Below are 11,683 nucleotides of genomic sequence, written 5' to 3' on the forward strand. Positions count from 1 at the left end.
AATGCATGCGGGCACCCCGGGAATCCTGGCCAGACCCGTTGGATCTCTCCCCAAAAGCTTTTTTTTTTTATTTATTTGTTTATGACAGACACACACAGAGAGAGAGGCAGAGACACAGGAGGAGGGAGAAGCAGGATCCATGCCCGGAGCTCGACATGGGACTGGATCCCGGGACTCCAGGATCGCCCCTGGGCTGCAGGCAGGCGCCCAACCGCCGAGCCACCCAGGGATCCCCCCAAAAGGTTTTTGAAACTGTTTTTTGCTAATGGAGCAGGCGACCTGCTAGCGGATCAGGGATGGACACTGTTGTGCCCTGTACCTGGCTGAGCCATGGAGGGCGCAGGGGCGTGGGCCTGGGGCAGGCCTGGGGGGTTGGGGGGCTGGTTCTAAGAACAGGGTCAAGTTTCATCAGATCTTTGAGTGTTTTATAAGCTGGACTTGGGGGAAATCCGCGATGATGGGAAGCGTGCTCATGTGGTCCTGGGGACGCTCTTCCACTGAGCAGGCTCAGCCGAGACCCGTGTCACCACGGTGCCCTCGTCACTGCGGCAGCTTGGAAGACAAACCCTCTTCCAGCTTAAATATATAAGCCTCAGTTGGGGAAGTGACAGCAAGGGTCAAAGGAAACTTCTGGGTGCTTCAAACTACCTGTAGAACGTTGACCAACACGGTGTTTCTAGAAGGGTTGTGGGGACCAGCTGGCTGCCCGTCTGTGATGCTTCCGTGAGTCTTCTCTCCTTTCTTACCTTGGCCTGACTTCCCACCCGGGGAAAGGACTTGTTCCTGCAGGACCGGATCCTCCCAAACCACAGCAGCCTGGGAATAAAGCACGATTTTGGTGACAACCTTTCTCCAGTCCTCCGAGCTGCCCTGCCCACGCCCAACACCCCGGGTCTCCCCAGGACGTGCGGGGAGTTGAGGTCAGAGTCTCTGGTGCTGCTGGGAGGGCCCCTTCCTTGAGGGGAACGGTTTTCTCTTGTTGGTTTGCAGACGACACCCGGCAGGTGACCTGACCGCCCAATGGCACAGTGGCACCCCTGGGGCTTCTGCTGTTTTGCATAGGCACCGACCGCACAGGGCGTAGCTGGATGTGCGTGTCACAGCGGCGTTTGGTTCGGTGCCATTTCTGTCATTCTAGAATGCCGTCTTCTCTGACTGTAAGGTGGTTCCTAATTATGATGAAGACAAAAAGGCAACGAGCTTCCCAAACTAGCAGCATTCAGAGACCTTTTGAGTCCCTACAATAATATGCCAACATCACTTTGACATAACAAGTTTGTTTTTTGTTTGTTTTTTTGCTGAAAATATATTTCACCCCACATTACTGCAGGATGCGTTTTTTAAATTTTTTTTTAATTTTTTGCATTTTTTTGCATATTTTTTTTTTGCATTTTTTTTAAAGGCAATTTCTGGCTTAACCACAACGTAGTTATCACAGCAAACAAAATCGACAATAATTCCTGTCACCAGATAGCAGGTCCACAGTCAAACTTCCCCATGGCCCCAAATTACATTCTAGCACTGGCTTGTTCAAAATAGGATCCCGTTAATGTCCAGGCGCTGCTTCTCTACACATCGTCCTGGTCGTCCTTCCTTGTTAGTTCTTCTCCATGTGAATTTTTGAATAAATACACCTAATTTCAGAAGAAAATTCTGTAAATTAGGAACTGACCTGAGGACTTTAAAAAAAATTATTTATTTGAGAGAGAGCAGGAGCACAGGGGGGAGGGCAGAGGCAGAGGGAGAAGCAGACTCCCCGCTGAGCTGGGAGCCAACGTGGGGCTTGATCCCAGGACCTTGATCATAACCTGAGCTGCAGGCAGATGGTTCCCCGACTGAGCCACCCAGGCACCCAGAGATTTGACTTCTTTTGATAAGTCATCGTTGTATCCAGGAACATGGTATGTCTTTTTCATTTGTGAAACTCACTTCTGCGTCTTTCAGGAGTGTTTCACATTTCTTATAAAAACTTTCCACAAAAAAAAAAATTAAAATAAATAAATAAAAATAAAAAATAAAAGCTTTCCACAATGCTTGTCATTTATGCACTGAGATGTTTTGCTTTTTTGTTTCTGCCGTCTGTGGGGTTTTTCTCTTCTGATATCTTCTCGCTGATTGTTCTGTGAACATATGAAGGCTCTTGGGTTTTATGTTAATTTTAGATTGTGCTTTCTTAAAGTCTCTCATTGTTTTTAATGGTTTGTTCCAATGGAATCTTTTCTGTTTTTCCCGAATGCAGTGATATCACCTGCAGATGGGGATATGTTATACTTTCGTCCCTGTGCTTACCTTTTTGTGGTTTTCCCTTGTCTGACGATACCGGCTAATAACCCAGGTGCAGACCTGGAAGACGCAGAGATGGAGTGGATGTCTTTTTCTTATTCCTGACTCCAGTGTTCCCCCAAGGAGCTAATGTCCGTCCTTATCTGGTAACCCTTTTTGTTTGGTAACTTGATTTGTTTATCAAAGACTAACGCTATTTAAGCATGTTTACACTTTTCCTAGACAATGCATAGGTTTCAGAATATCTTAAACTGTAAACATGCCTCAATTTATGTGCTGTTATCATATTTTAATTGTGTGTAAATTTAACCCACCATAGACTACGATTGCTTTTCATACAGTCAGCACGCAGTAGGATTTACCCAAATTCAGATTTACTCTTTCTTGCTCCTCATTTCTTCCTGCATCTCTGAGCTTCTAATTAGGATTATTTTCATTCTTCTTGAAGAATCCTAGTTTCTTCTTTATTGCAGTCTTGGTAGTAAATTATTTTGCTTTTTGATATTTGAAAATTATTCTTACCTTCATTATTGAAAGATAGTATGTTTAACTTTTAATTCTTAAATAATTTCAGGATTTTTTTAAAAGATTTTTTTTTTAAATTTATTCATGAGAGACACACACACAGAGAGAGAGAGAGAGAGAGAGAGGCAGAGATACAGGCAGAGGGAGAAGCAGGCTCCATGCAGGGAGCCCAACATGGGACTCGATCCCGGGACTCCAGGATCACACCCTGGGCTGCAGGCGGCGCTAAACTGCTGCACCACCAACCGGTGCATCACCAATTTCAGGATTTTTAAAAAATATTTTAATTTATTTATTCATGAGACACATAGAAGCAGAGACACAGGCAGAGGGAGAAGCAGGCTCCCTGCAGGGACCCCGATGCAGGACTCAATCCTAAGACCCCCAGGGTCATGCCCTGAGCCAAAGGCAGACCCTCAACCACTGAGCCACCCAGGTGTCCTAATTTCAGGATTTTTAAAAAGTTTCAAAAGTAGGACGGTGAGTTCCCAGATACTTTTCATCCAGTGTCCTCTACATTGAACATGTTACGTAGCCATTGATACAATCATGAAAGCGGGGAACTAGCTGACACTGTGCTTTACTAATCTAGAGACCTCTTCACTTCACCAGGTCTCTGGACTGGGTCCCATCCAGGGCCACATGCTGTAATGACTTGTGTCTCTAGCTTCTTCCTGAGACATTTCCTTGGTCATTTTATCCCCCATGACCTTGGCATTTTTGAGTTCTGCTTAGTTCTTTCATAGAATGTCCCTCAGTTGTGGTTTGTGTGATGTTTTTGTGATTAAGACCACACATTTTTGGCAGGAATACCAGGAAGTGACTGTGCTATGCTCCTACCTCATATCAGGAGGCATGTGCTGTCGTGATATCTCCCGTACTGGTGATATGAACTTTGGTCACTTTGCTGAAGTGGTATTTTTCAGTTTGCTCCCTAGTAAAGTTAGTAATTTTCCCTTTGTAAGTAATAGGCATTTTGTTGGAGACACTTTAAGACCATGTGTATTTGTTCTTGAATGCTATATAACAAATTACACCCCCCCCAACTAGTAGCTTTAAAATACTAATAACTTTTTATTCTTAGTTTCCTTGGGCCAGGAGTTTGGGAGCAGCTCTACTGGATGGCTCCGGCTTGAGGTCACTCAAATGGAATCTACAGTCATTTGAAGGTTTACTGGGCCTGGAGGGTCCCTGCCAGGGGATCTTCCTTATAGGCTCTTGGCTGGCAGCCTCTGCCCGTCACTGAATTTGGGCAGGAACCTCAGCTCTTCCCCATGTGGACCCTGCCAGAAGGCTGCTACAGTAGCCTCTTGACATAGCACCTCACTTTGGCCAGAGGAAGAGCAGTCTGACATGCCTACAATAGCTTCCCGGTACACCAGTCAGTCCTATGCAGGTGGGAGGGCACTACGGAGCCTCACAAGAACCAGGCCTTGGGGATCCTTGGTGGCCATCCCCATGGCTGCTGATTCCTCTGGGCTCCTGGCATCACCTTCTCAGTCATCCTTCCTTTTCCATGAAAGATGGCCAATGTGTGCTGCAGATTTATTTTCTTGGCCATGTGTAGTCAAGGTCCAATCAGAAGAAAGAAACCACACAGCAGTTTACACAGGGAAACTTCAGCATAAAGAAGTACTAACTGGAGGAATGGAGAGTTGGCTAATTCGAGAATCCTAAGGAGTATAATACAGGATATAGGCAGCAGTCTCCACACCCCAGACTGAGAAATAGCCCTTCCCAGAGCTCACCTCCAGACCTGAAGAGGGTGTGGGCGTGACTCACTGCGTTAAAAACGAGTTTGTTGAGGTGCTTCACCAGTTGGACTTGCTTGAGATCCACCCTCTGCTGTGGGAAGTTGGGGGTTTACCCCAAAGATTCAGATGCAGTGAAACGCCGGGACCCCTGCACCCCGATGTTTCTAGCAGCAATGTCCACAATAGCCAAACTGTGGAAGGAGCCTCGGTGTCCTTCAAAAGATGAATGGATAAAGAAGATGTGGTTTATGTATACAATGGAATATTCCTCAGCCATTAGAAATGACAAATACCCACCATTTGCTTCAACGTGGATGGAACTGGAGGGTATTATGCTGAGTGAAGTAAGTCAATCGGAGAAGGACAAACATTATATGTTCTCATTCATGATGTGGGGAATATAAATAATAGTGAAAGGGAATATAAGGGAAGGGAGAGGAAATGTGTGGGAAATATCAGAAAGGGAGACAGAACATAAAGACTCCTAACTCTGGGAAACGAACTAGGGGTGATGGAAGGGGAGGAGGGCGGGGGGTGGGGGTGAATGGGTGATGGGCACTGAGGGGGACACTTGACGGGATGAGCACTGGGTGTTATTCTGTATGTTGGCAAATTGAACACCAATAAAAAATAAATTTATTTAAAAAAATTAAGGGAGAGCTCTCAGAACCCTAGTGGCTGCCCCAAAAGGCGCTGCAGAAGCTCCGCAAGAGGAGGAGCCTGGCTGGCAGCTCTCTTCCAAGGCACTGCTTGAGGGAAGGTGACTGACAGGCCCCCCGCTGCTGGCACTCCACCGTGAGCCACCCAGGGCAGGGGGTGCTGTGGAAGCTGTTTGTGGGGCACTCGCTGCAAGCTGCTGGGCGTACCTGGGAAGCCATCCAAGGTGAGGTGCTTAGCCAGCAGCACTAACTCGTACCAAATGAACCAAATTCTTAATATGGTGTCAAGTGTTTAGCTTCATAAAGAAGGAAAAGAAACATTCTGAGTTTCAGTCTAACCACCTGCTTATGTGCTAAATTCCTGAAGTGCTAGTTGCAGACCACGCCTCTTAAAAATTGCCTGATGGTATTTTTTTTTAAAGCCCATCTCCTGCCCACCTCCCTCCATCAACCCTCAGTTCTCTGTAGTTAAGAGGCTCTTATGGTTTGCTTCCTTCTCTTTTTTTTTTTCCTTCCTTTTCCCTTAATCATCTGTTTTATTTCTTAAATTCCACATATGGATGAAATCATATGGTATTTGTCTTTCTCTGCCTGACTTATTTCACTCAGCATAATACCCTCTAGTTCCATCCACGTCATAGCAAAATGGCAAGGTTACATTCTTTTTGATGGCTGAGTAATATTCCATTAAATATATGCCACATCTTCTCTATCCATTCAACAGTCGATGGACATTTGGGTTCTCTCCATAGTATGGCTATTGTTGGTAAAGCTGCTATAAACATTGGGGTGCATGTGCCCCAATGAATCCGTATGTTTGTATCCTTTGGATAAATGCCTAGTGGTACAATTGCTGAGTTGTAGGGTAGTTTCTATTTTTAACTTTTTGAGGAACCTCCATACTGTTTTCCAGGGGACTGCCCCAGCTTGCATTCCCACCAACAGTGTGAGAGGGTTCCCCTTTCTCCACATCCTCACCGACATCTGTTGTTTCCTGTGTTAATTTTAGCCATTCTGACTGGTTTGAGATGGTATCTCACCATGGTTTTGATTTGCATTTCCCTGCTGATGAGCGGTGTTGAGCATCTTTTCGTGTGTTAGCCATCTGGATGTCTTCTTTGGAAAAATGTTTGTTCATATGTTCTGCCCATTTCTTAACTGGATTTTTCGGGGTTTTTTGTGTGTTGAATGCTCCAGATAGCAGCCGAATGTCCTACAGTTCAACTCAATTTTGACACTATCTACCTGAAAGTAGTCTTGAGTCCCACAAGTTTAGGGCTCATTCCCACAAGACTGCCCCCCACCCCAGACACTAATGGTGAGTCCAGGTTGTCACCTGTGCTTCTGACCAATCAGCTGTAAACCAGAGGTTCCCATGACCCCCTCCTGGGGTTTGATTTATTTGTCAGAGTGGCTCATAGAACTCAGGAAAGTTTACTTACTAGATTACCTGCTTATTATAAAAGGGTATAACTCAGGAACAGCCAGATGGAAAAATTGTGTAGGGCACAGTATATGGGAAGGGGTGTAGCATCCAAGACCTCTCCTGGTGCACCACTCTCCCCAAATCTCCACATGTTCACCAGCCTGGATGCTGTCTGAGCCTTGTCCTTTTGGCTTCTTATGGAGGCTTCATTACAAAGGCATGACTGATTACATCATGGGACATTGGTGGACATTGGTGATTGAACTCAGATCTCTAGCCCCTCTACCCCTGCTAGAGCTGGGGTTGGGGCTGGAAGTTCTAACCCTGTACTCACAGGTTTCCCTGACAACCAGTCCCCATCCTTAGGGGCTCTGCAAAAGTCACCTTGTTTTTTTGTTTTGTTTTGTTTTATTTGTTTTTAAAGATTTTATTTATTTATTAATGAGAGGTACACAGAGAGAGGCAGAGACATAGAGGGAGAATCAGGCTCCTTGCAGGGAGCTCAATGTGGGACTCGATCCTTGGACCCAGGATCACGCCCTGAGCCAAAGGCAGATGCTCAACCGCTGAGCCACCCAGGTGTCCCCCAAAGTCACCTTGTTAACATAAACTCAGATGTAGGGGAAAGAGTCTTGTTGCAAATGACAAAAGACACCCACTTTGCCTTTACCATCCTGGAGCTGTTTCAGGAACTGAGTACAAAACTAAGTATTTTAACAAAAGATGCCCCTATGGTTCTTATATAAGAAATTCCAAATTTTAGAATTATGTGCCAGGAACCATGGATGAAGGCCAGATACATATTTCTTTTTTTTTTTTTAAGATTTTGTTTATTCACGAGAGAGAGAGAGAGAGAGAGAGAGAGAGGCAGAGACACAGGCAGAGGGAGAAGCAGGCTCCATGCAGGGAGCCCGACGTGAGACTTGATCCCGGGTTTTCAGGATCAGGCCCTGGGCTGGAGGTGGCGCTGAACTGCTGAGCCACCTAGGCTGCCCATGATAACATATTTCTTATTACAAATCACCGTATCATATTTGGTTATTGTTATGAGCATTTATTTACCTGTTTCTCACTTTTCTATTGGGTTGCTCCTCTTTTTTTTTATTGTTTTGTTTTCATTATCCTAAACTTATTATAAAACATCTAATAAAAACAAAAAGGTGTACAAATTCCACAGATAGACTTAGTGTCTCACCAGACACTTTAAAAATAACGTTACTAATGTAGTTGAAATCTGCATCTCTTAATGATTTTTAAGGAGCCTTTATATATCATGATGATCACCCTGTAGCTCTTTTATATAATGCAAATATTCTGCCATTTGTCCTCATCTTTTAATTTGTCTATGATTTTTTTTGACACAGACATTATGTTTTCATGTCATTAGATGTCAGTCATTTCCTTTATAAAGTTTTGGACTTTTTCATCATGCTAAGAAAGACCTCTTCACCTCAGGATACTGTAAGCACTCTCTGAAATTTTCTTCTACTTGTATGATACTGTTTGCATTTAAATATTTCATCTATTTGGAGTAGACGGTATGTGTTTATGTGTTTGTGTGTGTTTAAAAGATTTTGTTTATTCATGAGAGACAGAGAGAGAGAGGTAGAGACACAGGCAGAGGGAGAAGCAGGCTCCATGTAGGGAGCCTGATGTGGGACTCCACTCGATCCAGGGACTCCAGGATCACACCCTGGGCCGAAGGTGGCGCTAATCCGCTGAGCCACCCAGGGATCCCCCTATCTCTCTCTTTTTGAAAGCATTTTATTATACAAAAGTAGAAGAGTGTAATACAACTAATACCTGTGCCCATTACTCAGGTTCAACTACTATGAGCTTATTGATTCATCTCTGTCTCCACCATATATTACTTGAGACTGTGTGTTGACAGATAGGTAGGCAGGTCATTGGCATGGAATATTGACTCCAGAAATAGATCCACACTTATAGTCAATTGATTTTCCACAAAAGGGACAAGATAATTCAACAGGGAAAAACAGTCTAACAAATGGTGCTGAAGCAACAAGATTTCGTATGGAAAAAATGAACTTCGTCCCCTATCTCACACCTTGCAAAAAAGTTAACTTGAAGTGGAATCTTGATCTGAATATAAGGCTAGAGCTATAAAATTTGTAGAAGAAAGCATGGAAGAAAAAACTTCTAGGTAAAGAACTTTCACAACTCAATAATGGTAAGACAAACCACCCAATTAAAAAGGGGACAAGATATTTGGACATAGATTTCACAAAGGAAACAAAATCAATGGCCAATAAGCTCGTAAGAGAGTGTTCAATATTCATCAGTAAAATGCATAATAAGGTTCTCCCACACCCCAAGAGAATGGCTGATGTGTAAGACTCACAACACTCAGTGTTGCAGGATGTGGTCACCACAGCTGTCATACATTGTCATGGGCTCAATGCTTTGGGAAACTGTCTGGCTACTTCTTATCAAGTTAATCACTCACAATCCCTATGGCCAAGCAATTCTATTTCCAGATACTTATCCATGAGAAGTAAAAATGTATGCCCTCTAAAACGTTTGTCCAAGGACCTTCATAAAGCTTTATTCCTATTAGCTAAAGACTGAAAACAACCCAAATTTCCATCCATTGGACAGTGGCTGAAGAAACTGGGACATAGTCATATAATGGGATAGTAGTCAGAAAAGAACAAATGCCTGTTATATGAAACTGTATGCATCTTATAAGCATTATGTTGAGTGAAACAAGCCAGACAAGAGAGCAATACTGTTTGGTTCTATATATGAAGTTCTAGAACAAGACAAACAATGCTGATGGAAGCCACGATAGTGGCTGTCTCTCGGGCTGGGGATAGGTGAGACGATTCATCAGAAGGGTACTTGTAAACTTTCCTTGGTGATGGAAATGCTCTTGTGGGACCCAGGAAATTTAACAAAATCCCCTACCCCTGGACAAGCAGAGAAGCAGAGCAGGACTGACTCTACTTTGGGCTGCACCCGCCTTGTGCTGACCTGCTTATTACTTAGGGCACTGCCCCGCCCGAGTCAAAGACCAGGACACACCCTAATCGGAAATCGGCTCAGTGATACTGCCCCGCCCTAGTCAAAGACCAGGGCACACCCTAACTCAGCGGACCAGCATGACTGTGCAACTTTCTGCGTATCCCATTGGCCACTGGCCCCTATAAAGTTGCTAAGCCTCTTTTTTTATTATTTTTATTATTATTTTATTTATGATAGTCACACACACACACACACACACACACACACACACACACACACACACACAGAGGCAGAGACACAGGCAGAGGGAGAAGCAGGCCCCATGCAGGGAGTCCGATGCGGGACTCGATCTCGGGTCTCCAGGATCGCGCCCTGGGCCAAAGGCAGGCGCTAAACCGCAGCGCCACCCAGGGATCCCAGTTGCTAAGCCTCTTAGTCTCGGGGTTTAGGTCCCTGCTCCACTGCGTCGGGTATACTTGGACCCAGGCTCGAGCTTGTAAATAAACCCTCGTGTGTTTGCATTGGTGTCGGCTCCTTGGTGGTTTCTCGGATTCGTGATCTTGGGCACAACACTCTGTGTTATGATACGAGCTGGAGTCATGTACCTTTATCTATTTGTTAAAACTCACTGAATGGTATACTTGAGATCCATGCATCCCACTTTATATAAGTTTTACCTTAAAAAATAAAAGGTAGGGAAAAGATCTAGGGGATCCCTGGGTGGCGCAGCAGTTTAGCGCCTGCCTTTGGCCCAGGGTATGACCTTGGAGACCCCGGATCGAATCCCACGTCGGGCTCCCTGCATGGAGCCTGCTTCTCCCTCTGCCTATGTCTCTGCCTCTCTCTCTCTGTGTGTGACTATCATGAATAAATAAATAAAAATCTTAAAAAAAAAAAAAAAGATCTAGCACATTAAAAAGAAAAGATGAGGGTTAAATCTGAAATGTGTAATCCTTGATAAGGCCACATTTGAGATGCAAGAGGCACCAAAAAATGCTTTTCAAAAAGTGATACTCCCCACCCACTCCCTCCACCTGCTTTCTCTTATTGCTGTTGGTATGATAATGACTTTTTTTTTTTTTTTTTTTTTTTTTGAGAGAGAGAGAGAGAGAACAGAAGAACACAAGCCAGGCAGAGAGGCAGAGGGAGAAGCAGACTCCCCACTGAGCAGGGAGCCTGATGCTGGGCTTGATTCCAGGACCCTGGGATCATGACCAGAGCCAAAGACAGACACTTACCCAACTGAGCCACCCAGGTGTCCCTAATGACTTGATTTTTAAAAAGTGATACCACTGAATTATACAATAATTAGGGGAGGAAGCAGGAATTAATTTATGAACAAACATAGGGCTCTGAGTACATAATAAGACGTGAGGCAGTCAGAAATCTACAGCAAACTGTATTGCATTAGCTTTATTGACTTCAGACATGTAATAAAGTGGAAGGAGTCTTTTTACTTCATTTAGGTTTATTATAGATTCATCTAAGACAACAATATAAAACTAAGCTATCTAAACTAAATATATGTATTTTTTTACTATACACATTTTTCCTTAAGGAAATGGTTAGAAATTCACAGTCCCTTAACTGGCTACGTGAAAATTAGAATGGAGTCCAGGAGGCTGGCCGAGGTGGGGGGGGGGGTGTCTTATGCCCAGCACTTACCATCCATTGCAGACCCCACAGGAAGAGAGGTGTCTTGCACAGGGATACTATTTTATCACCCCAGTGAGAAGAAGGAAGGTTTTCTCCACCCTGGCAACAGCCCAGCCAATGAGAGACAGCCACAGCCCAGCCAATTAGAGACAGCCACAGCCCAGCCAATGAGAGACAATCACAGCCCAGCCAATGAGAGACAATCACAGCCCAGCCAATGAGAGACAATCACAGCCCAGCCAATGGGAGACAATCACAGCCCAGCCAATGAGAGACAATCACAGCCCAGCCAATGGGAGACAGCCATAGCCCAGCCAATGAGAGACAGCCATAGCCCAGCCAATGAGAGACAGCCATAGCCCAGCCAATGAGAGACAATCACAGCCCAGCCAATG

Source organism: Canis aureus, chromosome 30 (genome assembly GCF_053574225.1).
Source record: "Canis aureus isolate CA01 chromosome 30, VMU_Caureus_v.1.0, whole genome shotgun sequence".
NCBI classification, from domain to species: Eukaryota; Metazoa; Chordata; class Mammalia; order Carnivora; family Canidae; genus Canis; species Canis aureus.